This window comes from Microtus ochrogaster, unplaced genomic scaffold (genome assembly GCF_000317375.1).
Source record: "Microtus ochrogaster isolate Prairie Vole_2 unplaced genomic scaffold, MicOch1.0 UNK44, whole genome shotgun sequence".
NCBI classification, from domain to species: domain Eukaryota; kingdom Metazoa; phylum Chordata; class Mammalia; order Rodentia; family Cricetidae; genus Microtus; species Microtus ochrogaster.
Genome location: NW_004949142.1, coordinates 435797 through 460125, shown reverse-complemented (window position 1 = coordinate 460125; position 24329 = coordinate 435797). Strand labels below are relative to the sequence as shown.

The 24329-nt window shown below is 44.2% G+C and overlaps 1 protein-coding gene and 1 pseudogene across 4 annotated transcripts in view; one reads left to right on the top strand and one right to left on the bottom strand.

The window, feature by feature from the left end:
- Stat3 (signal transducer and activator of transcription 3) overlaps nt 1–24329 on the top strand; it is a 57268-nt gene that overhangs the window by 6741 nt on the left and 26198 nt on the right. The window lies entirely within an intron of this gene.
- On the bottom strand, nt 16547–17756 carry LOC113458536 (annotated as a pseudogene).

Sequence of the window (24329 nt, the reverse complement as noted above, 5' to 3'; positions counted from 1 at the left end):
CGAGACCAGCCTGGTCTACAAGAGCTAGTTCCAGGACAGGCTCCAAAACCACAGAGAAACCCTGTCTCGAAAAACAAAAAACAAAAAACAAAAAAAAAAAGTAATTTACGCTGTTGTAAAAAGCTAAGCTTGTCTTCCTGCTAATAATTCAATGTGTGTTTCTCTAGACACTTTTTAAAGCTTACCCGTTTATCTTGGATCTATTTATTGAAAATCATTTTAACAGCTCAACAAAATAATATGGAAAGCAAATCTCTATCCCCAGAAGAAAATGATGTTTAGACCCTGGCTTTTCTTCCTGCTAGCTCTATCTGTGGTAAATAAATGACTTTACTAACCACTGAGCAATTTATCTGACCTTTGACCTTTTAATTGCATCAGCCAAGAAGCTCACATTTTGAGCTCTCAGAACTGCCAGCACTTGGGTAATGTGCTGGAGGGTTTTGACGCATATGGTTGTGGGGGCTTTTTAAAGATTGCTGTGAGGCCAGGCTCCCTCCTTGTCCTTAGGCTGGGTGCTTTAACTTGTCTAGTTTCAGTTTCTTTGTTCACAAACTGCCCACTAGGCCCACTCACTGAGCAGATGTGAAGATTAAGAAGATAATTTGTTATAAGGTGTTTTGCATAGTGCCTAGCATATAGCTAATATTCAAATACTATTAATTATTATTGTTAAAATCTGCAGTCTCTCTCTTAGCTACAAAGTCGGGCAAGTTATGATTCATGGTACCATTAGTGACCCGGAGGAAAGAAGAATAATTGGGAGATTTTTGATCTACTGGGAAATAAACTAAATGATAGGGACGGGGATTTACACTGTGGGAGAGGAGACAGAGCCTTTCACATAAAGATATAGACATGGCAGACTGTCAATTCCCGTTACACAGAGGCCCTTATGGTAAACCTCTTTGCACCTTCAAAGATCTATGCTTCCACTCCATTTATTTTAAGTAATAGTCAACACATAAGAAGATGATCACTACTCAGTAATAGTCCCTTGGAGTTTTTCATCCTATAAGAAGTACTGCTGCCAGGCAGTGGTGGCGCACGCCTTTAATCCCAGCACTTGGGAGGCAGAGGCAGGCGGATCTCTGTGAGTTGGAGTCCAGCCTGGTCTACAAGAGCTAGTTCCAGGACAGGCTCCAAAGCCACAGAGAAACCCTGTCTCGAAAAACCAAAAAAATAAAAAAAAAGTACTGCTACGGGCTGGAAACATGGCTGAGTTGTTAGAATGCGTCTCTCATGCATGTAACTCTAACTTCCATCCCTAAGGCTGAGTAAGCCCGACATAGTGGCACACTCCTGTAAATCCTAACACTTGGGAGGTAGAGACAGAAGCTCAGAGTTTAAGATCATTTCAGACTACAGTGGGAGTAGAGGCCAGCTAGGGCTGTGTGAGACACTGTCTTGAGAAATGGGCGGTGGCCGGTGAGTGTTGCTGGTGGCCTGGCTCTGTGGGTAAAGGCGCTTGCCACCAAGCCTGACCACCTGAGTAGTCATTGATTCCCGGAACCTAATGTGGTAGAAAGTGAGAACCGATTTCCACAAGCAGTCCACTGAAGTTCATATCTGCCACATGGTGTGTGCGTGCACACAGGTAGACACACCTGTAACCCCAGCAGTGCTGAAGGCCTGGAACTTGCTGGCATTCTGTCTCAGATTTTTGAAAAAAGGGCCAGAGATATAGCTTGGTGGTAGAGCACATACCTGCCGTGCGCGAGCTCTGGGTTCAGTCTCCTGTACCATAAAAATTTGAAATTTTTAATTTGTTTTTTCCCTTTTATATATTTATTTGTTTATATGGAGACAGGGTCTCAGTATGTAGCTTTGATGGTGGCAACCCTGAAACTCACTGTGTAGATCAATCTGGCATCAAACTCACAGAGATTTTCTGCCTGCCTCTGCCTCTCTATTGAATAGTTGAAGGGTAGAAGAGTGGTTAGGGTCAAATTTTTTTTTATTAAGCTAACAGGAAGAGTTTTTTTAATTAGATGAGGAAAATGGGTCAGCTTTTAAATTTTCTTTTATATTTATATTTTAAAAAGATATAAAGATCCTGCTTCAGCTTCCTGTGTAGCTGGGGCTACAGGCAGAAGCCACCACATTAGTTAGTGCAGATTCGGGAGCCTGTTAGTGTAGAATTTGGTTTGCAGGGACGAAGACGGGAGGAGGATCCAGGTGGATACACACATGAATGACCTTTAAGAAGTTGATTTGCTGTGTGCTATGCAGCTGCTCTGTCTCTCTTCACATCTGTACTTGTGTGAGCACAAGCGTTTGTGAGGGTGTGTATGGATGTGCAGATGTTCATGGATGTCCATCGCTGAACTTGTAAAGCTTTGTTTTTCTGTCACCGTAACTTTTCTTTGATCGCTGAGTAAGTGTTCAGAATGGCGTTACAGATAAGGAAGACTTGGCTTCCGTATGAACCAGATTCATTCTCCTCCTTAATTTTGAGTTGGAGGAGACAGGAAAGAACCAGCGACCCATCCAACCCCTGGGCCCAGTGTGGGGCAGCAGGAAGTCGGCTGTGCTTGAAAGAGAAAGTAAAACGTCTCATAAATAATGGCTTCCTCATCGTGGAGGAGGGCTGCAGATTATTAGGGGGATGTTTGGGTAGTTTTTGTAGACGCCATTTCTGAAAACTGATCGGGATTAGGGAAGGGAAACCCTGCCCCCCGTGTAGTCACCTGCTTTCCCGACGGCTGATTGATTTTAATAGTTTGCGGTCCGAATCTCCTGCTCTCGCTATGAGAGTCTGCGCCTTTGAGTCTGGACTCGCACCTGCTAAGGTGAAAGCTTCCTGAAATGCGGGTTTCCCCGCACCTTCTCTAATACTGATGTTGTTTTGCTTTTCACAGTCTCTTCTTTTACTTTTTTCCTGGCAGGATCTAATGCATTAGATTTTTCCCTTTCCTTCCCCTCCCACCCCCATGAAATCCTAAAAACCTCAAAACCCAAATGCAAACTGTGTAATTACCTTTCCTGTAAACCAAACAATGTGAGTTATCATTAAAATAGTTAGCCTTTGAAATTTTTTTCCTACTTGTGGTTTAGACGCAATAAATATTTAATGTAAGGACGACTTTTCCCTGGCCAATCATTCTTGCTGTGGTCTTCTTGTTGTCAAGTTATGTAGGAAAAACAAATTCTTTCACATTCGTCAAAATAAACCCCTGCATAAAAGGGAGTGGGATAATTAAAGAATTCTGTAGCATGCACGTATATAAATGTGTGCGTGTGTATGGATATTTTGTTTTAATAGGTTTCATTCTCTAGCCCAAAGGACTCAGTATTCCCCTGCCTCAGTCTCCTTGATGCTTATTCCTTATTACCTGTGACAAAGGACCCTGTAGGGTAGGCTCTGTATAGGGCACTGACGAGTGTTCTTTTTTGGGGGATGCCAGCGAGCTCTTATGACCACATGGAAGATTCTCAGGGTCATGGAGCCATGAAGAGATCCCTTTCTCAAAGTGTCTACAGTGGGGGATGCTGCACCTGTGGCCCAGCCAGGAGGTATTGGGAGTGCTGTACTCCGCTCAGTTTTGCTGTGACCCCAAAGCCATTGTAAAAGCCACATGTGGTGGGTCACCCTGTAATCCTTGTACTTGGGGGGCAGAAACAGGAGATCTTGATGAGGTTGAGGACATCTGGGCTGCAGAACAAGTACTGGGCCAGCCAGGGCTATAGAATGGGAGCCTATCTCAAAATGCTGACTGCATAAATAAATAAATGTCCATCCCTCTATGTTCTTTGTCAGAGCTGCTCTCTGAGTGGAGCGTGTTCATTAGAAAGTGATCGCTTTTTCTGCAGAAGCAACTGGGTGCTCTGGATCAGAAGTTTTCTGTAAGGGCTCAGGGTACAGCCTGGTCCAGCGCATGCCTAAACTGTGCAAGGCCCTCAAAGGATGACAGCTGGGATGTGGTAGACACTGCCTCAAAAATGAGAGACGGTGTTTGCTTAACCAAGGGGGAAAACTGGCAATGTGTGTTGCAATTTGTAAACTTAAAAAAAGAGAAAAAAATATAACAATTGAGCTTAGGAATAAAAATTAAGAGTTGAGAAAACTCAGCTGGGCAGTGGTGGCACATGCCTTTAATCCCAGCACTTGGGAGGCAGAGGCAGAGGCAGGTGGATCTCTGTGAGTTCGAGGCCAGTCTTGTCTACAAGAGAGAGTTCCAAGACAGGCTCCAAAGCTACAGAGAAACCCTGTCTCGAAAAACAACAACCCACCCCCACCAAAAAACCCCAAAACAAAAACAAAAATTGAGAAAACTCATACCTCTATTTGATAGTTTCCTGATAATTAATAAATGTAACTCTTTATTGTTAACAAATGATTTTTTGGGGGGCATGGTGGAGAATAAAATGTACCAGTATTTGGAAGATTTGTAAATCTTTTTTTTTTAATTTATTTATTCATTAAGGATTTCTGCCTCCTCCCCGCCACCACCTCCCACTTCCCTCCCCCTCCCCCGATCAAGTCCCTCTCCCTCATCAGCTTGAAGAGCAGTCAGGGTTCCCTGACCTGTGGGAAGTCCAAGGACCGCCCACCTCCATCCAGGTTTAGTAAGTTGAGCATCCAAACTGCCTAGGCTCCCCCAAAGCCAATATGTGCAGTAGGATCAAAAACCCACTGCCATTGTTCTTGAGTTCTCAGTAGTCCTCATTGTCCGCTATGTAAATCCAGTTTTATCCCATGCTTTTTCAGACCCAGGCTAGCTGGTCTTGGTAAATTTCCGAAAGATCATCCCCATTGTCTATCTTAAAACCAATGTTTTCTAAAAGCCACTAATGTATATTACAAAAACACACAGGGGGATATTATATAAAAAGTGCAAGGTAGAGTAGATATTAATGTAACTGTGAATGACCCCAGAGTCTACACCTGCCTGGCCTTTGAGGAACTACCCCCTGCCAATATTTTGAGCAGCATTGAAAGACTGGATAAACAATCTTCTCTTTGTTGTTTGCCACATCTCTGAAGCCGGCTTTCTCTGGAGTACCTCAACCCTAACATACTGCAGCCGACATGTGTTGCAGCTATGAGATTCCAAAGGCCCCTTCCCTTCTTCCCTTCCTCTTAGGCTGGCTTCACACTTGCTGGTAGTAGCCTGGGTTAGCCTTGAACACCTGATCTTGCTGCCTCCACCTCTCAGGTGTTGGGATCACAAGCTTGAGGCAGCACATCCAGCTTTAACACTTTTCCATTGAGCCAGAAATTAGATTTCTAAAACGTTCTATTTTTAAAAAAGCATTATTTATTATTAAGAGTCTGTGTGTGCACAGGTGATGTGCTTGGGTACGCCTGTGTGTGGAGATCAGAGAGCAATGTTGTGCAGTCAGTTCTATCCTTCTGCTTTTATTCAGGTTCTGGGGCTGGAACTTGCGTTGCCAGATGTGTTTGCAGCAAGCACCTTTCCCTGCTGAGCCCTCTCACCAGCCCTAGATTTGTGAAACTTTGAATGGTGCCACTTTTTCCACTAATTTCTGCCCCTTCGGAAAATGTGGTTATGTTTCATCAGACATCACTGCTGCTTGTGCTAATGTGCTTTGAGTTAATTGTCTAAATGAATTCTGTTTGTTTGAAGCAGTGTTTTCCTGTGTAACCAAAGCTGGCCTTGGATTTAGGGAGCTTCCAGAGTGCTGAGATAACGGGCATGGGGCCTCTGTCTGTCATATACATAGAATTTCTATTGATAGATAATATCTAGGAGGTATTTTTTTTCCTTTTTAGTGTTTTCAGTCAAGAACTTGTATCCCCGGTACCCATGAATACTCATATCTTAGGCTGGCTTCAAATTTGTGGTAATCCTCCTGCCTCCGACTCCTTAGTGCTGGGATTACAAGTATGTTCTTAGACATATCTAATACATTTGGTCTCTGTAAACAAAACTTTGTTCTCAAGTTTTGAGGTCATAGGTAGTCCTAAGAACAATGCATTCTTGTGTTATTTGAGGAGGTGTGGTGGGGGAGAGATATTGATTCTCTGGCTCTGATTAAGATGATCTAGGGTCATTTCAAGCACTCTGCCAGGCATCACCAAACAGACTGGTCCTTAGTTTGAGAAACTTTTACAAGGGCCATAAATTCTTCAGATTAGTCCAGAGGTTTAGAAATTACTCTTTTGAAGATAAAATGCTTTGGAGACTTCTTTTTATCTTGATTTTTCCTGATGTTTATGTCCCTGAGAATGACTCTTGAGCTGGTTATGATCGACCAAACCAAACGCCACCAGACACCCGATTAGGGTTTAGTCTGGTTTTGTTGGCTGGTGTTCAGGAGCCTTTGCTCATAGCTTCTCAACACTTGGCTGATTTCTTTTCTTTTTTTCTTTTCTCTCTTTTTTTTTTTTTTTTTGAGACAGTTTTGAGAAAGGGTTTCTCTGTGTGACAGCCTGGCTGTCCTGGAGCTCTCTCTGTAGACCATTCTGGGCATGAACTCACAGAGACCTGCCTGCCCCTGCCTCCTGAGTGCTGGGATTAAGGGCGTGTGCCACTACCGCTCGGCTATAATTTTTTTAAGATAATTCTGATGTAGAATTGCAGTTCACTTTTGTAAGAAATGTGGACTTAAGTCAGACATATTATTAACCTTTTTTTAAAAAAATAATTCATTTATTTTACGTACTTTGGTATTTTGCCTGCATGTATCTCTGTATGAGGGTGTCAGATCTTGGCGTTCTGGACAGTTGTTAGCTGCCATGTGGGTGCTGGGAATTGAACCCAGGTCCTCCAGCCCCCTATTATTAACTTTTCTTTGTTTCCTAAAACAAAGGAAGATTTTTTTTTCTTGTGATTGTACTCATTGGAAAAGATGCTTGTTAGATCTTATCTGCTGTAGTCAGTCACTTCATTTTTGTGTTCCTTTCTTTAAAATGGGAGGACTTTTACTGGGAGCTTGCTGATATTATCTTGTCCCCCTCAGGGTTCCCTCTCGCTGAGTGACTGGGAGATCCCACTTGAATTCTTGCTTCAGGCCACATTCTGTGCGGTGGGAGTCTTAGAGTTTAGGCTACTAGCTCTCCCAGAAACCTGGATAGTGTTTCTTTTTAGTATTGGCATATCTTTCTTAAAAACAAACAAAAGACTTGGTTTTTTAATTGATTAATTGGAGTGTATGTTTCCCTCATGTGGAGGTCAAAGGAGCCCGTTCTTGCCTCCTATCATGTGGGTCCCTAAGGTCGAATTTTGGTGTTAAAGTTTGGGAGCGGCACCTTTGCTATGGAGCCGTCGTGCTGGGCATAATTTCACAGTTTTCGCGCTCTGTGTGGGAACTTAATGGATGAGACCATTAGTTGCTCTCACTTCTTTTTCTTGGTATGTTCATTGATTTTGATAAGATGTAGTAGAAAAGCTTGTGTAGTTAACCTTTCTGGGGTTAAAACTGATGTGCTGGGTTTTGTTTTTGTTTTGAGACAGGGTCTTTATCCCAGGCTGGCCTCCTTCATTGTATAGCTGAGAATGACCTTGTTTTTTTTTTTGTTTGTTTGGTTTTTGTCTCATTTTGTGGTGGCCCTTGCTGGACTGGAACAGACTCACTTTGAACTCATAGATTTGTCTACCACTACTTCTCAAGTGCTGGGATTACAGCCCATGCCACCACGTCTGGTTTATGTTATGTTGTGCTAGAGACCGAACTCAAGGCCTCTTGTGTGCTCTACCAGCAGAGCTATATCCCCAGCTCTAGGCTTGTCTCTCTCTCTCTCTCTTTTTTTTTTCTCAAGACAGGGTTTCTCTGTAGTTTTTTTGGTTCCTGTCCTGGAACTAGCTCTTGTAGACCAGGCTGGCCTCGAACTCACAGAGATCCGCCTGCCTCTGCCTCCCGAGTGCTGGGATTAAAGGCGTGCACCACCACTGCCCGGCCTAGGCTTGTCTCTTTTAAAGCTTTCCAGTTAAATTAATATATTTCAAACATACACTCACATACACGCACACAGAGACACAGACACACACACACACGAGTTTGTTTGAGGCAATGTCTTGCTATTAAGCTCTGGTAGGTCTGTTACTCAATGTTTACAGTCCACACTGGCCTCAAACTAATGGCAATCCTCCTGTCTCAGCTTTCTGAGTGCTAGGACACAGGTAGGTTGACAGACACTTGAGGTAGAAAACCTCCTAGTTTCCCTCTTCAGTTTCTCTGCTGTTTACATTTTGCATTTGCAGGATACGTTTGTTGTAACTGATAAAGACAGCTATGCATTGTTAGTAGCAAATAGCACAGTTTACTCTGTTCCCTGTTCCCTGCTCTTTGTTAGTGTCGGAGACATGGTCTCCATTGTGAATGTAGATGTGGGATCTATCCAGCTCAGATTCCTGAGTCCTGGTATTACAGGTGTGCACTTCAGTGCCCCGCCACTTTGTGGATTATCACAAACATGTATGTGGTGTATACCCACCACTGCAGTATCATTTAAAGTAGACACTGTCTCCAAAGCCAAACACTCTGCCTGTCCACCTATCTACCCCTCCTGCAGCCCCTGCTAACTAGTTATCCTTTTTACTATCTCCATAGTTCAGTCTTACAGAATATGAATATGACTGTCACCATGCAAACAGTAACCTTTTAGATAGTTTTACCACCTTTAATGGTACAGTGGCCTCTCCAGTTTGCCTTCTTTACTAAATAGAGTGGATTCAGGTTCCTCCTTGTCTTTGGTTTGGTGCCCATTTCTCTTCATTGCTGAGTAATACTGACTTGTATGGCCCTTCCCTTGGTGTATGAGCCCGGTTACCCAAATGGCATCTTGCCTACTTCATAGTTTGGGCTGCTATGGGCTGTTACTGTTTTGATTTGCAGTCTTCTAGTGGCATCTGATACACTTCCTTTCATGTGCTTGGCCATCTGTTTGTCTGTTTGATGTGCTGTCTGTTCAGACTTTCTCCAGATTGTTTCATTTCTTTTTGATGTACAAGGGGGACTGAATTTAGGGTACTACATCTGGGTGTGGTGGCGCATGCCTTTAGTTCCAGTACTCAGGAGGCAGAGGCAGGTAGAGCTCTGTGAGTTTGAGGCCAGCCTGGTCTACATAGAGAGTTCCAGAACAGCCAAAGCTACACAGAAAAAACCTGCCTCAAAAAAACAAGCAAACAACTAAACAAAAAAGAATTTAGGGTCCACATACTGGTAAGTGCTCTCTACTACCGAGATGCACCTCCGTTCCTTTTTGAGAGCAGGGCTTACTGAGTTGGCCTGGCTAACAAGTTTCATTGTGGTTCAGACAGGACATGATCTTGGGAAGCACCTGCCTCAGTTTCCCCAGTAGGTGGGCTTAGAGGCTTGCTCTACCAGGCCCATCTCTCACCCAGCTTTAAGTTGAGATATGTATTTTTTTTTATTGTTGAGAGTTTTAAAAGTATTCTCAGTATATTTTGGATATCTGAGCATACATATACTTTTTTATTTTTTATTTTTTTTGTGCTAAGGCTACAAAACTGACCTATATCCACAGTACTCCTTGGATACATTTTATCTTTTCTTCCTGAAACTCACAGGAAGTTTCTTCCTGAAACACACATGTTAGATTGAGCTGTGTCCCCAGCTCTTCTCCTTAGAATATTTTATGCAATTTATTATTCTTCTTGTTCTAGACTTTGGTCTCATGCAGACACTAGTGCTGGGAAACGTGCAGTTAGTGAACTGGGAAGAAGGAAGTGAAATATTTGTGTCTCACCACACAATGCTGGTAATATTAATTTTAACCTTTAGCTGCCTTATGTTTAGATAAGGCTGGACAGAAGGCTTAGTCCACTACGCACTTAGATGCTGACACTTCTGTTTAGACCCGCATCTCTGCCCTTTGACCTGTCGCCTGAATTATGATTGGCTCCTCCTTGGGAGCCCATCCTTTCTGAGCCTTGATGAGTTTTGCTGACTCGGATCCTGCCCAGCTTTCATTTCATTGTTAGTCATTTTATTCTGGTTTGGTTCCTTAACACAGGGTTCTCTGTGTAGCGCTGACTGGCCTGGAACTCAATTTGTAGACCAGGCTGTCTTCAAACTTGTAGCAATCCTACTGCTGATGTGGGAGTGTTTTTTCTTGAGACACGGTTTTGTTATGTATCTTCCAACTAGCTATGTAGAACAAACTGGCCTTAAGTTAGTGCTAAGGATGGGACCCTGGGCAAGCATTTGACAGCAAGCCACATTCCTGACCTCTATAATAATCTTTTGAGAGAGAAGAATCCCTTTCTAGAGTTCTTCTTCTTGGGCTGTTTTTTTTTTTAACTTAAAATACTTATTATCACATGTGTATGTGTTGGGGGCATGCAGGTACTTGGTGTGTGGGTAGAGGTCAGAGGTCAGTTTTGTGGCATTGGTTCTCCTTCTACCTTCATGTAGGTTTCAGGGTTAAACTCAGGTCACCGGCTTCTACAATAAGCACCCTTACCTGTAGGGCCATCTTGTTGGCCCTCTTGGGCCCCTTTTAATTCCTGGATTTTTTTTTTTTTTTGGAGGGGAAGGGGTAAGATTAAAGGAGAAAAGTGAGAAGACAGCCTTCCAAGGAGTCTTGGGTTGTTTTTTTTTTTCAATTAAAAATTTTAAAATTATTTTTGTTTTATAGGTTTTTTTTTAAAGAATATATAGTATTCTGTCTGCGTGTGTCCCTGCAGGTAGGAAGATGACACCAGATCTTATTATAGGTGGTTGTGAGACACCATGTAGTTGCTGGGAATTGAACTCAGGACCTCTGGAAGAACAGTCAGTGCTCTTAACCATTGAGCCATTCCATTTAGCGCTCATGTATGTCTGCATCATGTACATGCGGTTCACAGAGGCCAGAAAAGGATGTTTGATTCCCTGGAACTGGAGTTACAGATGGTTGTGGGCTACCATGTGGGTGCTGGGAATCAAACCCCGGTTATCTAGAACAGCGGCAGTGTTCTGAACTGCTGAGTCGTCCATCCAGCCCCTTTTCTTGAATCTTGCAGGCATTTCCTGGTGTTCTTCCTTGTCATCATTTCCCTGAACTCAAAGGTCGAAGTGCCTTTGGTCTCTCTGGGTGGGGTTCTCTTCCCTTACTATGCTCTCTTGTAGGTTATTTCAGCCACTCCTTTGATGTGGATGTGTGTCTGTCACAGTGCTGGGAGGAAACCCACTGCTCTGCATGAGAGGCAAGCACTCTACCGACTGAGCTACTTAGCCATTGCTTTGACCATGACTCTGATGATGACCGCCAGTGGGCATCACCAGCCTCCACACCTGTGGGTTCCTAGCACCTGCCTTCTGCTTCTTTCCTGGCATTTCCCCATGGGTCCTTGTGTGCACTGGCCTCCTGATCGTCCTGTCGAAAACTTAACCCTATAGCTCTCTGAAAGCCTGTGCCTCTCTCTTAGTCCAACATTGAAATAAATGGTAATCTTGGTCTACTATCATAGCTGTTGCTTTATTGCATTGATAAAACACCATGACCAAAGGAACTTATAAAAGAAAACAATTAGTTTGGGGTTTATGGTTTCAGAGGGCTGAGGAAGGGAGGCATGGCACTCAAGTAGCTGACAGCTTCCATCTTGAGATATAACCACAAGGCAGAGAGAGAGAGAGAGAGAGAGAGAGAGAGAGAGAGAGAGAGAGAGAGAGAGAGAGAATATGGGAGTGGTGCTAGTCTTTTGAAACTTCAAAGCCTGCCTCCTCCGGTGATGTACTTATTCCAATAAAGCCACACCTCCCAGTCCTTCCCAAACAGTTCTACCAATTGAGAACCTAGTATTCAACCATGTGAATCTGTGAGGACCATTCTCATCCAAACCCCACACCATGTGAGGCAGAAATTTAGCAGGCATCCTTGGCTGCGTTCTCCCCTCACTTCTGCCTCCAGTCAGCTTGTCAGTGGGTCTTGGTTTCGCCCCTCATGGTTTCTCAACTCCTCTCGATTGTCATGTCCCTTCTGTGGCGGAGATGCTAAAATTGCTCTTGTACAAAACATCTAGAACTTCTGGGTAAACGGGAGCTCTCCAGTAAAAAGAGAAACCTTCAGATGCAAAGGCAGTCTCCTCAAAAGAAAGACCAGAAACTGGCCTGGAGTGTGTCTCAGGCCACACCTCTTCTAAGTACTGCTTTCCTGTCAGTCCTAAAATACCTTTACCTCCCACCTCTCTCCACCCCCCCTTGTCTCCTTCTCCCTTTCTCCTGCCCCCACCTCTTCCTTTCTTCTTCTTTCCCTCCTTCCTTCCCTGTCTTGATAAATTGCCCAGGCTAGCCTCAGCCTTGTAATCCTGCCTCAGGCTTTAGGAGTTACCCCCCTTTTCTTACTCCTCCTTTCACACCTTGACCTGGTTTCACTGTGTAGCCATAGCTCAGGCTGTCCTTGAACTCACCATTTTCCTGTATCAGTTCCAAGTGCTGGGGTTGCAGGCATGTGTTACCATAGAGTTCATGTAGACTTTTCAGTGATTTCCCCCACTTTTGACCCTCCCACCTCCAGCTTTGAGCTGTTTGAGGTTGTACACCATACTTCTTCATGCAGCAGGAGATGCACAGGCACATCCGTTCCATTGTCTTAGCTCAGTTACCATCCCTGCATTTTCTGGATTCTAGAAGTCTGTTGATCTCTCTCTCTTGTCCACTGTCATCTTATTTTTAATTCTTTGTCCATGTGTCATGTTGCGGGCTTTTGGGTCATGCTCACCCAGAAGATACGCACCATTCCTTTGCACATGCCGTTCCTTCCCTCTGCTTAGACTGGCTGCCCCTTCCTCTCCAGAATGGCCTTTTCTCTTGTAGCCTTGCTGTCTTTGTGGAACAGGCTTCCTAGAGTAGCCCCGAGCCCACTTTCTCTTGTCCATAGGGCTGTCTTTCCATCAAAACAGTGTGTGGTATCTTAGTAGGAGCAAGGTTGCATACCTCTTGGGGGAACACTTAGCTTATTAGATGCTACATGAAGCTGCTTCTCAGGCATTCATTCTTGTCCTAGCTGGGGTCCTGGATTCTTTACCTGTTTTTCTCTGGGCTCAGCAAGGCACCTGGTAGAGTCACACAGGTGGTCAGTAAGCCAGTGGAGTCCTTTACACCTGCCCGAAATCCATATAGCGGCTAGGAAACCTCAGAGAAAAGTATGCATTTTTCATTTTGATCTATGGAGGCCACGATTATACTCTTTCTTTTGTTTTTTCCTTTCCTGAGGTAGCCTCTGAGCAGCCTCAACTACTCTCAGACTCACAAAGTCTTACTCATCTAAGTGGCGGTGTTGAGGAGGCCGCTGTCATTCATGAGAAAGGATGGGGCAAGAGTGTGGTTTGAAGGAGCCAGACTGGATGAGCCATTTTGAGGGTGAGAGCTGCAGAGAAAACAGAAGGTTTATACTAAAAGAGCTTTCACAGCAAAGCCTGTTCCTGTAAAATTGTGAAATATTTTCTAATGAAAGTTGGACCCTGTAAAGATCACAGTCAGTCCTTAGGTTGGCAGAAATGCCATGGGAATCAACGGGAATGAACAAATGCAATGAACCACCCTAACTCAGTAGATTAAGAGACAAATGTTTTATTGTGTCCACCGGTTCCATAGGCAGGAATTCCGGTAGGCACAGCAGGAGGGGGGGCTTGTCTCTGCTACTTGACATCTGGGGTATCATCTGAGAGGCGTTGATGAGGTGCACTGTCTCCATTTCATAGCCAGTGCCTGGCCTGGGATCGAAGATCAAGCGACTGCAGGTGGCCTGCCTGCCTGCCTGCCTGCTTGCCTTGTATTTCTTGCAAAGGTGGTTGGGCTCTGGAGAACTTTTCTCCTTTCTGGAGAATCTGACAGAGGCATTGGTGATTTCATATCAAGTCAGCCTGTTGGCATAGGTCTGAAATTTCAGCTACTTAGGAGGCTGAAGCAGGAGGATTTAAAATTCAAGTCCTGTTTAGACTCCAGAGTGATTTCAAGACGAGCTTGGGCAGTTTAGTGAGTTTTAAAAGAATGGGGTGGGATGGGTGGGAGTGGGATTTAAATTGGTGGAAGAGCTCTTCCCCAGCTTGCCAGGGCTAGGTTCAATCCTCAGCACCACAAACAAAACAGTTATTTCAACCCCTTTAGCACTGATGCTGAATAGGTGTGGCTTTAGCATCATTCAGGGGAAGAAGAAAGAAGGGGACAGGTTGTTTATCTGCCACAAAGATCCTTGGATGCGAGGTTCTACTGCAAACTCATGCTGACTTGATGGGAAAGGAGTTGCGTTTTATTGTTGATTTTTATAGATGGGAGACAAGATTTTGCCTTGAACTCATGTTTCTTTAGCTTCCTGAGAGCTGGGATTGCAGGTGTCTGCCACCATAAACACCTGAAGGAGTCCTCTGTCCCTCCTTCCTCCCTTTTTTCCCTCCCTAGCTCTCTCCTTTCCTTCCTCCCCTCTCTTCCTTCCTTTCCTCCTCCTCCTCCTTTTTGACAGGGTCTTACTTTGTAATCCAGTCTGGCCTTGAACTCATGGCCATCCTCCTGCCTCAGCCTCTCAAGTGCTGATATTATAGGTGTGAGCATATGGATTCTCAGCCCACATTAACCTGTGCTGAGTGACTAGGACTTCCTTAGGGTCACTTAAAGGGAAAGCGACTTGAATAAATTTGGGAACTTTCTTTCTTCTCTCCATAAGCTTTGAACTGTATCATAGGCTTGTGGCTTGGAAATTCCAAAGTTTGTGTTTTCCTTGTCAACTTTATTTAGATTCTGTATCTCTATCTCCCAAGCACTGGCTTACAGACCCACACTGTGTGCTCTGGGATCCAAACATAGGTCCATATGCTTGTGTGGCAAGCCCATTTCCGAGCCATTTCCCCAACCTTGAAATGTTGCTTTTGAGTTGAGGAGCTTTTCTCTGTTGAAAGATCCCTCTAGGGGTCTGTTTTCGTTACAGTCGTACTGCTATAAAGAGACATCATGACCAAGCAACTCTTACAAAGGAAGACATCTAATTGGGGCTGTCTTACAGTTTCAGAGGGTTAGTCCAATATCATCATGGCAGGAAACATGGCGGCACGCAGGCAGACATGGTGCTGGAGAAGTAGCTGTTCTACAGACAGCAGGAAGAGACTGACACACTAGCCTTCAAAGCCCATCCCCAGTGACACACTTCCTCCAACAAGGTCACACCTACTCCAAGAAGGCTGTACCTTCTAATAGTGCCACTCCCTATGACTCATGATTCTCTGTGGCCATTTTGAATCAAACCACCACAAAGTCATTCTCGAGTTTTTCAAACAACAAAACAGGAAGAGTTGGACTTCTCAAAGAATACTTTTTTTGCTGGGAGCTTGGCCTAACCTGGGAAAATCTGGTCCCCATAACGCAGAACAATTCACTCTAGTGATTCATCCATCCTACTGCACATGCTTTTTGTTCCTCTGCTGTGAGCTGGATGTCACACTGGGTGCTGGGCAGGGGACACATTAGTGAGCCAAAGCCAAGGCTCTTCTTGTCATCATGGACCTTTGAGTACAGGAAATGAGACTTATGAGAATCCAGTTATTTGCACATTTACTAGTTCTACTTCTCCGTAAAAAACTAGCACACACATCTCATCTTTGGAGAGTTTAGAAAGAGAGCTCTTAGGTGGCAAATTCACGCCCCCAATTCTTCTTAGACTAACTTTAAATCAGGTACATGTATTGCTGAAAATCATTGCATCCATCTGAAGTGACTTTTAAGGCAACAAGGTACATTGTTTTCATGCCTGTATAGCCCCCTTGTGACGTACAGTGCTTTACACAATTGATGTTCACATATATGCTTGAAATCAATGAAGAGAGATTCTGGCTTCATTTCACACGAGATTATGTAAACCAGTCGGTATTTTCAGTCACATGCCAGAATTGCTAGTATAAAGCATCTCCAAATGGGCACATAGATACCCAATTAATGCTTGATTCAGAACCATGTGTTCTTCATGCTTCAACCCTTCAGAGTCAGCCAAATACATATGTCAATAGTTTCCTTAAAAACTCTTAAAGAAGGCCGGGCTGTGGTGGCGCACGCCTTTAATCCCAGCACTCGGGAGGCAGAGGCAGGTGGATCTCTGTGAGTTCGAGGCCAGCCTGGTCTACAAGAGCTAGTTTCAGGACAGACTTCAAAAGCTGCAGAGAAACCTTGTCTCGAAAAACTAAACTAAACAAAAAACCTCTTAAAGACTCACGGCCACAGCTCTGAGCTCTGTAAGGCAGCTTCAGTATCCCAGAGATCACACACAGGAGGACAAATGAGTGGGTCTTTGAGGAGAGTGTGGGTCTCTAGTTTTCCTTTACCATGGAGCCACTCACAGATGAATCATGAAAAGAGAAACCATTTTCATTTTCGATAGATTCATGCTAGGTGTGTTATAGCAAAGGTTGGTTGTGGTGAAGTTCCAATTCAGACTGATTGATGAATTAGACATCACTTTAGAATGCTTCTACTAAAATGTAGGTTTAATCCAATATAGTATACAGTATATCGCTTTTCACATTTACCTGGAGGCCCTATTTTCATTGTCAAAATACGAGAATATTCTTCCAGCTACTACTAAGCTATGAAATTAATTCCCTAGTATTTGAAAATATACTCCTACGCTATTAGGGGAAATTCCAACTCCATCTCAAGGCATTAACTTGGATTTTTCAGTCATCATGCCTCTTCTTCTCTGACCCCAACCAGTTAAACACCAATGTTTTTCAACTATTTGGCTAAGGGAATTTTTTTTCTCCTACTTCTGTGCACACAGGATTAGTCAAAACAATCTTGCCCAAATGAACCTTGACAGGACTAACTCTTCTTCCTCTTGATAGGATCCTATGTTGACTATAAGCACTTAACCATTTTTTTGCTTTTTGGGTAAAAACCTTGGTTGTCCTGGAACTAGCTCTTGTAGACCAGGCTGGCCCCGAACTCACAGAGATCCACCTGCCACCACTGCCTGGCTATTTCTTCATTCTTAGACAGCTTTTGGACCTTTTTTGCTTTCTTGTCTCCTTCAATTTGTAACCGCAGAAGACATGTAAGCAGGAGATGAGAAATTTCCAGCTCTGTGAATATTTCAGGGAAAGCTCCAACTGCACCAAGCCCTTGTCTGGCCGTTCTCTCAGCTCTGCACAGAGTGGGGTTGCTCTTCATTCCAGCTCCGATGAGACTACCTGGGGCAGCAAACTGAAGATCCTTATGGTCCATAAAAAGTCTTCCAATTTTGGAAAAGATTGCTTTACACATGAGTTTTCCTTGTCTATCTTTGGAAATAATAACAGGTCTCACTTCTATCTCCTGGCCTTCCTTTAGCACTCCTTTTAATAATAGTACTGCCAGCTACACCTCCCTGAAGGTCATCAACAAGTGAGTGCTTGGCAGCTGAGACAGGAGCAGGGCCGTGTAGGCCATTGGTCACCTTAGTAATGCTCACAGATACTTGCCAGGCATGCCCGATGCGTCCTCATAGCTTTGTGTTTGAAGTCAAGTCTGCTGGTGCCCTGTGAGTGAGTACACCTGTCTTCCACTGTTATGCAGAGGGACCTGGAGCTCACCATTGTATTTCTTTTAGGCTGGCAGCCCAGTTCGTCCCAGCTATCCTGTCTCATGCTTGAGCCTGCCCGCATGCTTGCTTGGCAGCTTTCTTCCCCACTGAGCTGCCTTGGGGGATTCTTCTGTGTATTCAGCATTGAGCCCAGGTCTCTGCTGAGTTCCCAGATTTCCTCTCAGCCACTCACTTCACTCTGAGGAACTTTCCTACTGGAAACCAGATTCTGACCCTCGCATTCAGATTGGCCTTCATCTGACTTGGTCCCCTGGTGCCTCCTCTTTTCTCTTTCTTTCCTCATCCTATCCTGTGCTGCCCTGTTCTTCTAGGCCCTGACTTCTACATCCTGCCCATGCCCTAATCTGCAGCTAGGTACTGAAAGAATTATTACAAGGGGCAGAACTGGGAAGTAGATGTTGCGGCTCTGGACTTAGTCTGTGTAGAGTATTTGAAGAACCACCCTGATGTAGCCCATTTTTCTCTCCTGACACCACTTGCTGTTGCCCACTCTTGTCCAAAGCCTTGTATGCCTTACCCACTGTTTATCACCCCTGTGTGTCTGCTCTTTTGAACCTCACTTACTTGTTTGTTGTTTGTAAGACGTGGTCTCACTACGTACCGCTGGCTGTCCTGGAACTCGCTCTGTAGATCAGGCTGGCCTTGATCTCAGAGACCCACCTGCCTCTGCCTCCTGAGTGCTGGGATTAAAGGCATGTGCCACCACCACCAGGTTTAGAATTCCATTTAAATTGTGATCTACACCATTACAGTGGCCTCCAAGATGTGACCAGGCATAGCAAGGCTAACAAACCCTTTAGCCCAGGTACCCTATGTCTATTGGGAGACTAGAAAAGTGCTTTGGTTTAGCACTATGCTTGGCTCATGGCTTCCTTAGAAAATTCCCGACTATAACCCCGAGGAGGTTAGTAGCAGCCCTTCTGACAGCACCCTGTCTTAGGATGCCACTCCATGCTATTGCTACCTGTGAGACCTTGGACAAATTGTATAAAACTCTATGCCTCCATTTCTGCTCTGTAAAATGAAGATAAAAATGCAATGTTGAGCAGGGCAATGGCTCAGCGGGTAAAGATGCTGCGGAGCCTGCCAGGCTAGGTGTGATCCCAGCACCCACATAGGGGAAGGAGGGAACCAACTCCCTGAAGACTGACTTCTGGGGACACACACACACACACACTATAATAATAATAATAATAATAATAATAATAATAATAATAATAATAATAATCCCCAACAACTCTGTCTCATAGGTTTGTGTGAAGATGGGATGAATTAGCGAATGTATGTCAAATGCTCAGGACAATGCCAGCCTGTAGTAAAAGGTAGCATATGATATTTAGCTATAGTCACTGCCCTTCTTTTTCTTTCTTTTCATGTGGCTTGGGGCTGTCCTCCAATTCAATATACAATAATGATAATCTTGCATTTCTGATCCTTCTGCCTCTATCTCCTGAGTGCTTATGTGTGCCCCAGTGGCTAGTTTTATGCGGTGTTGGGAATAGTTTTACCCAGTGCCTCATGCATGCTAGGCAATCACTTCGCCAACTCAGCTACACTTCCAGTTTTGTGTTGTTCTTTAACCAAGGTTCCTGACTTTCATCTCTTTATTTTGAATAGTACTTAGTGAGTTTTCCCCTCTTGATTGGTGGTTGGTGTTTTAAAACAGGGTCTTATGTAGCTCAAACTGGCTTCAAACTCACCACTTAGTGGAGGATGACTTTAAACTGACTGGTCTTCCTGCATCTCCGCTCCAAGGACTGGAATTGAAGGCATGCTTTTTCATCTTTAGTGTGTTAGGGCCTAGACCTATCCTGTGCAAAATGTGTATGGCGACATTTGATTGCCCAACCCTCCTGTCCTTAGATGCAGCCACTAGATACTAATTCCTTCCCTCAGGATATGACAAAAGGGTCCATTATAATGCACCTCAGGGAAAACTTTGTGATCATCTCAAGTAGCATCTTGTTAATTGGATGAACTGGGATAGGTTTCTGGGCTTCTTGGGGCCCTGAGAAATGGATTTCATGTTAAGTGCTGGTGACACGGAAGCAGAGGCGGAAGGAACAGCACAGGAACACTGAACACCTGGCGCTGTAGGAAAGCTACTAGTCACCTGTGACGTCACTTAAATTTATAGCCATCCTTCCAGGGCGGATAGAGGTGTGTTCAGCAGTCAAGTTGCAGTCAAGTTGTGTTCCTGAAGCAGTTTGTGTGTGGTAGACAGTGTTTGCACCCAAGCCTCTGGTCCTTTTGCCTCTTGCTACATAGATTGGAGGGAATATGTGCTTGGGGGATTGGAAGAATCCCAACCTGGGGAGGTGACCTTCTATACAAATTTAGTCTCCTATAGCTTTTCATCCGGAGCTCGGACTCTTTCTCAGGCAGCCCTGAACTTAGACTGTGCACTTAGGGGTTGACAAGGCATGTCTGGCCGTGTCACTTTCAATCCAAAGGTTCGCTATGCTCTTGCTCCTTTAATCTGAAATGTTTTAAATCAAATAAGGTTCATGTCTCACCTCAACTATGGATAACACATCAATTTTTGTTTTTTTTTTCTCCCATAACATGTTGGACATGATGGCGCACACCTTTGGTCTTGGCATCCAGGAGGCACAGGCAGGCAGGCAAGTCTTTGTAAGGTTGAGGCCAGCCAGGGCTACATACATAACCCCTAGAGAAGTTTTTTGACACATTGTAAAATGGAACAGGAATTGTCTTTCTTTTAAAAGATAGGGTCCCGTGTAGCTCAGGACGGAACTGAACTCTGTGTGGCTGAGGCAGGCCTTAAACTCCTGAGCCTCTTATTTGCCTTACAAGTGCAGGGATTGTGGGTAAGTCCCGGTACACAAGCTTTCAGAAATTACTCTGTATCACTTTCTATTGTGGGTTTTGTGTACATTTGAATTTTGTCCCTCTCTTCATCTTCCATCTCCTGTGTCATAGGTTCATACATGTGGAATACATGCTTTAGCTTAGAAAGTTTACCAGGTTGCATGATAAACCCCTTTCGTGTGTGGTCCCCTATAGTTACCATGGTTTCTCTCAATTGAACTATACAAATGAAGATTTATTTAATGGTAATCCTTCCTCATTAGGCCTGAGTTATTTTCCTTATGACTTACTGTTGTAGGTTAGCCCCAAGGGGCTAAGAAATTCCTGTTTTGAGAAGTGTTGAAAGTCTTTGGTAACTTGATATTTCATTTTCCTTTTCTCTTTTGCTAGAGAAGCTAGGATCAGTAGGGGCTAGAGAGATGGCTCAACAGTTAGGAACAGTTACTGCTCTTGTAGGTTCAAGTTTCTAGCACCCACACGGCCATTCATCAGCCATCTAAAACTCAAGTTCCCGGGAATTCAATGCTCTGCTGGCACACACACAGTGTAGATACATAATATACAAGCAAAACTCTCGTATACATAAAAGAAAATAGGATCACACTGTCTTAGTTAGTAGTTACTACTATTCTGTCGCTGTGAAGAGACACCCTGACCAAAACAACTCTTATTAAAGAAAGTATTTAATTGAGGGCGTGCTTCCAGTTTTACAGGGTCAGTCAATGGTCATCATGGCAGGAAGCAGACAGGCACAGTGCTGGAGCATAGCTGAGAGCTTTACATCCTGAGGTCCTGATGTGGGTTTTGAAACCTCAAAGCCCTTTGCTAGTGACACACCTACTCCAACAAAGTTACACTTTGGTAACTGATCAGCAAGCATCTGAGCATCCGAGCCTACGGGGGCCATTCTCATTCAAGCCACCAGACACTTACCTGTCCCTGTACACTCTCATTGATGATGTGCTCTCCCAAGCCTCACGAGAGCCAGCAGAGCAGGAAGCACCCACTGTAGCAGTGACGTGATTTCTCTTCTGCCACCCAGGATGGTATTTGGCAGTCAAATTGTTGGGCAGATCCCTTTGTGTGTTCTGGCATTCAGTGAAGTGGTTACTAAAGCGCAGGCTTCAGGTGATTTTGAAGACAGAAATGCTTTAGTTAGAACTGAGTGGAGGCCAGGTGTGGTATGGTGTACTCTGTAGTCCTGGTACTCAGAGACTGAAGCAGGGAGGTCATGAGTTCAAGGCCAGCCTGGGCTACAGAGCCAGCTCCTGCTCAAAAAAAAAAAACTTGGTGAAGTCCTTCAGATTAATCTGGGCTTTTTGTTTTTGTTGGTGTTTATGGTGCTGAGGATGGAACCTAGGGTGCTGAGCATGCTGGGTAAGCACTATGCCACCGAGCAACATCCTCAGCCTCTAAATCAATTTGTAATTTGAAAAATAGTGTTGAGATTTTAAAGTGGCTCTTTTAAATGTTTTCTAGTAAAATGATTGCAGTAAAGTCAGTTGGCAGTGGTTTTCCTAGATTGTTTGGCTAGTTATCTCAAAGGATCCGCTGCTCTTGTGAAGAACACTCGGTCCAATTGCCCTATGCTGACTGTTAATAACATGCTTTGTAGCTGAGCAGCATATGAGGACCTGGCTGTTAGACACTCTGGGCTAACCATATCATCTAAACGCCGTCCATGTTTTCCCTGGAAATACACCTGCTCTTTGCCTTTAATTTAGAATAATCTTCCTTCGTGTAGATAGTTTGATGGTATTTCCTGTCTTCGATAGACCAAGACAAAACACAAAAATTAGTCTCCCCGCCCCCTCTCAAGACAGGGTTTCTCTGTGTAGTCTTGACTGTCCTGGAACTTGCTTGTAGACCAGGCTGGCTTCAAACTCACAGAGATCCGCCTGCCTCTGCCTCCCGAGTGCTGGGATTAAAGGCGTGTGCCGCTACGCCCAGTAAATCAGTCATTTTTGACACTTCAGTTTTATGGGAAGAGGCACAAGCCAGTTTCTAGTGTAAGAAGGTGCCCGCTTATTATACCAGACCTGCAAAAGCCTCTCACATATCACAATGAAACAAGCCTCCGAGGTAAGACTAGAAATAAGTCGGCTGAGGGCAGCTTAGCATCTTTTATGTTAGCCTGGAAATGGAGCAGGTCCAGTGACGGAGCAGGAACAGTGGGTGCAGTTTTATGATTTTATCTTGGGATTGGCTCTTTTTTTTGTGTTCAAGGTAAGCCATGAAATAGTCTGTTTTTGTAATGAATTTACAGCCCTGGAATTTACTGTTTCAAGCAGATGACTTAATTAGGACCACAAGCTTTTCCGTAATGTGGCCCAGAGCAGCAGCACCCTTATTTCCTTGTTTTTAAATATAGAAGTCAGGTGAATTTTCTTTTCTTTGGTTCTTTCTTTCTTTTTTTCTTCCTTTCTTCCTTCCTTCCTTTCTTTCTATCTTTCTTTCTTTCTTTTTTGTTTTTGAGGTGGGATCTCTATGATGTAGCTCTGACTATCTTGGAACTCACTGTTTAAACCAGTCTGGCTATGACTGCCTCTGCCTCCCGAGTGCTAGGATTGAAGACGTGTGCTATCACGCCCAGCATGTTAAATTTCTAATAGCTGCATTAAAAGTAAAGAGACATGGACAGAATAATTTTAACAATGTGTTTAGCCCAACATTTCCAAAATAATATTTCAACATTGAGACTTGCACATTTTTTTTCTCTTACTGTTTTCAAATGCAGCCTATATGGTTGTGAGCCATCCACGTTCCCGCTGCTCAGCGGTCTCACGTGGTTGATATCTCCCATGCTGAACAATGGAGTCTTGAAAACCAGTGCAGCCCAGTGTAGTGTCGTTTATGTAATTGGCATTTAGATTTTCTTTTGTTTTCTTTGTGTGCATGCTGGTGCATGTGTAGGTACGTGTGTATGTGGGCAAGGGGTCAGCCGTGGATGCCATTCCTTTCAAAACCTTTGGATTGAGACAGAGTCTCTTATTAGCCTGAAACTTTGCCAAGTAGGCTAGACTAGCTGGTCCTTGAATTTCCGGGGGCCACTGGTCTCCACCTCCCATCTTGCCATCTCTGGGATTATGGGCGTATACCACCACACCCAGCTTTTTATTAACATGTGGGTTCTGGGAATCCAAACGCAGCTCCTCAACACTTGTGAGGCAAGCACGTTGCCAACTGAGCCATCTTCCCAGCTCCAATTTGCTGCGGATTGCATGCAAATCAGGTCCTGAAAACTACAGGACAGCGGTGATGCTTTTAACCTAAGAGGAGGCCGACTCTGACTTGGCCTTTGTGCAGGGGTACGAATAGCTTTTGCTTTCTTCCTAGGGGCGCTACACAGACAGACACAATGCTTCAAGCTGGAGCATGTGCGCAGGCAGGCTGTGCTTTTATTCCAGCTAGTGTTTGCTGTACACATACCACTCCCTAATCTTGGGCTCCTACTCATGGCTATTTTTAGATCTTAAGACTACTTGTTTTCGAGGGACATTTTCATGAGTGGTTAGCTGGGTTGGTTTCTTAGAACTGAGCTTCCAGTGGGCTAGGCCCCATCCCAGGGTCAACTTTTTTTTTTTACATGGTATTTAGTTCTCTTACTTTTTCACCCAGATTTAGAATCTTTTTTCCCCTCTCTTATTCTTTTGTTAAGTGGGCAAAATCCAGCCACCTGCCACTTACCCTTGTAAACCTGCAGCTCTCCTCCTTCCTCAGCACCTCAGGGCAGGTTTCCTTTGTCTAGCTTCACAGATGGCCTGAAAGCGATGTGGTGGGGGAAGGAACTGGCATGTGTTGAAGATCTTTTGGGTGCTGTGCTCTTACGAGGGCTTTAGAAATATTACTTCAGTGGCCCTGCGGGGCAGAAGTAAGGATCTGCATTTTATAGATGAGGAAATGGAAACCCAGAAGAAAAGAAACCGCTCAGCCTCACATACCGATAGATTTGGTAATCTCACTCGCCTCTGGTGGATAGAGGTTTGTTGTTTGGTCAGCTTTGTTTTTTTTATTTTATTTATTT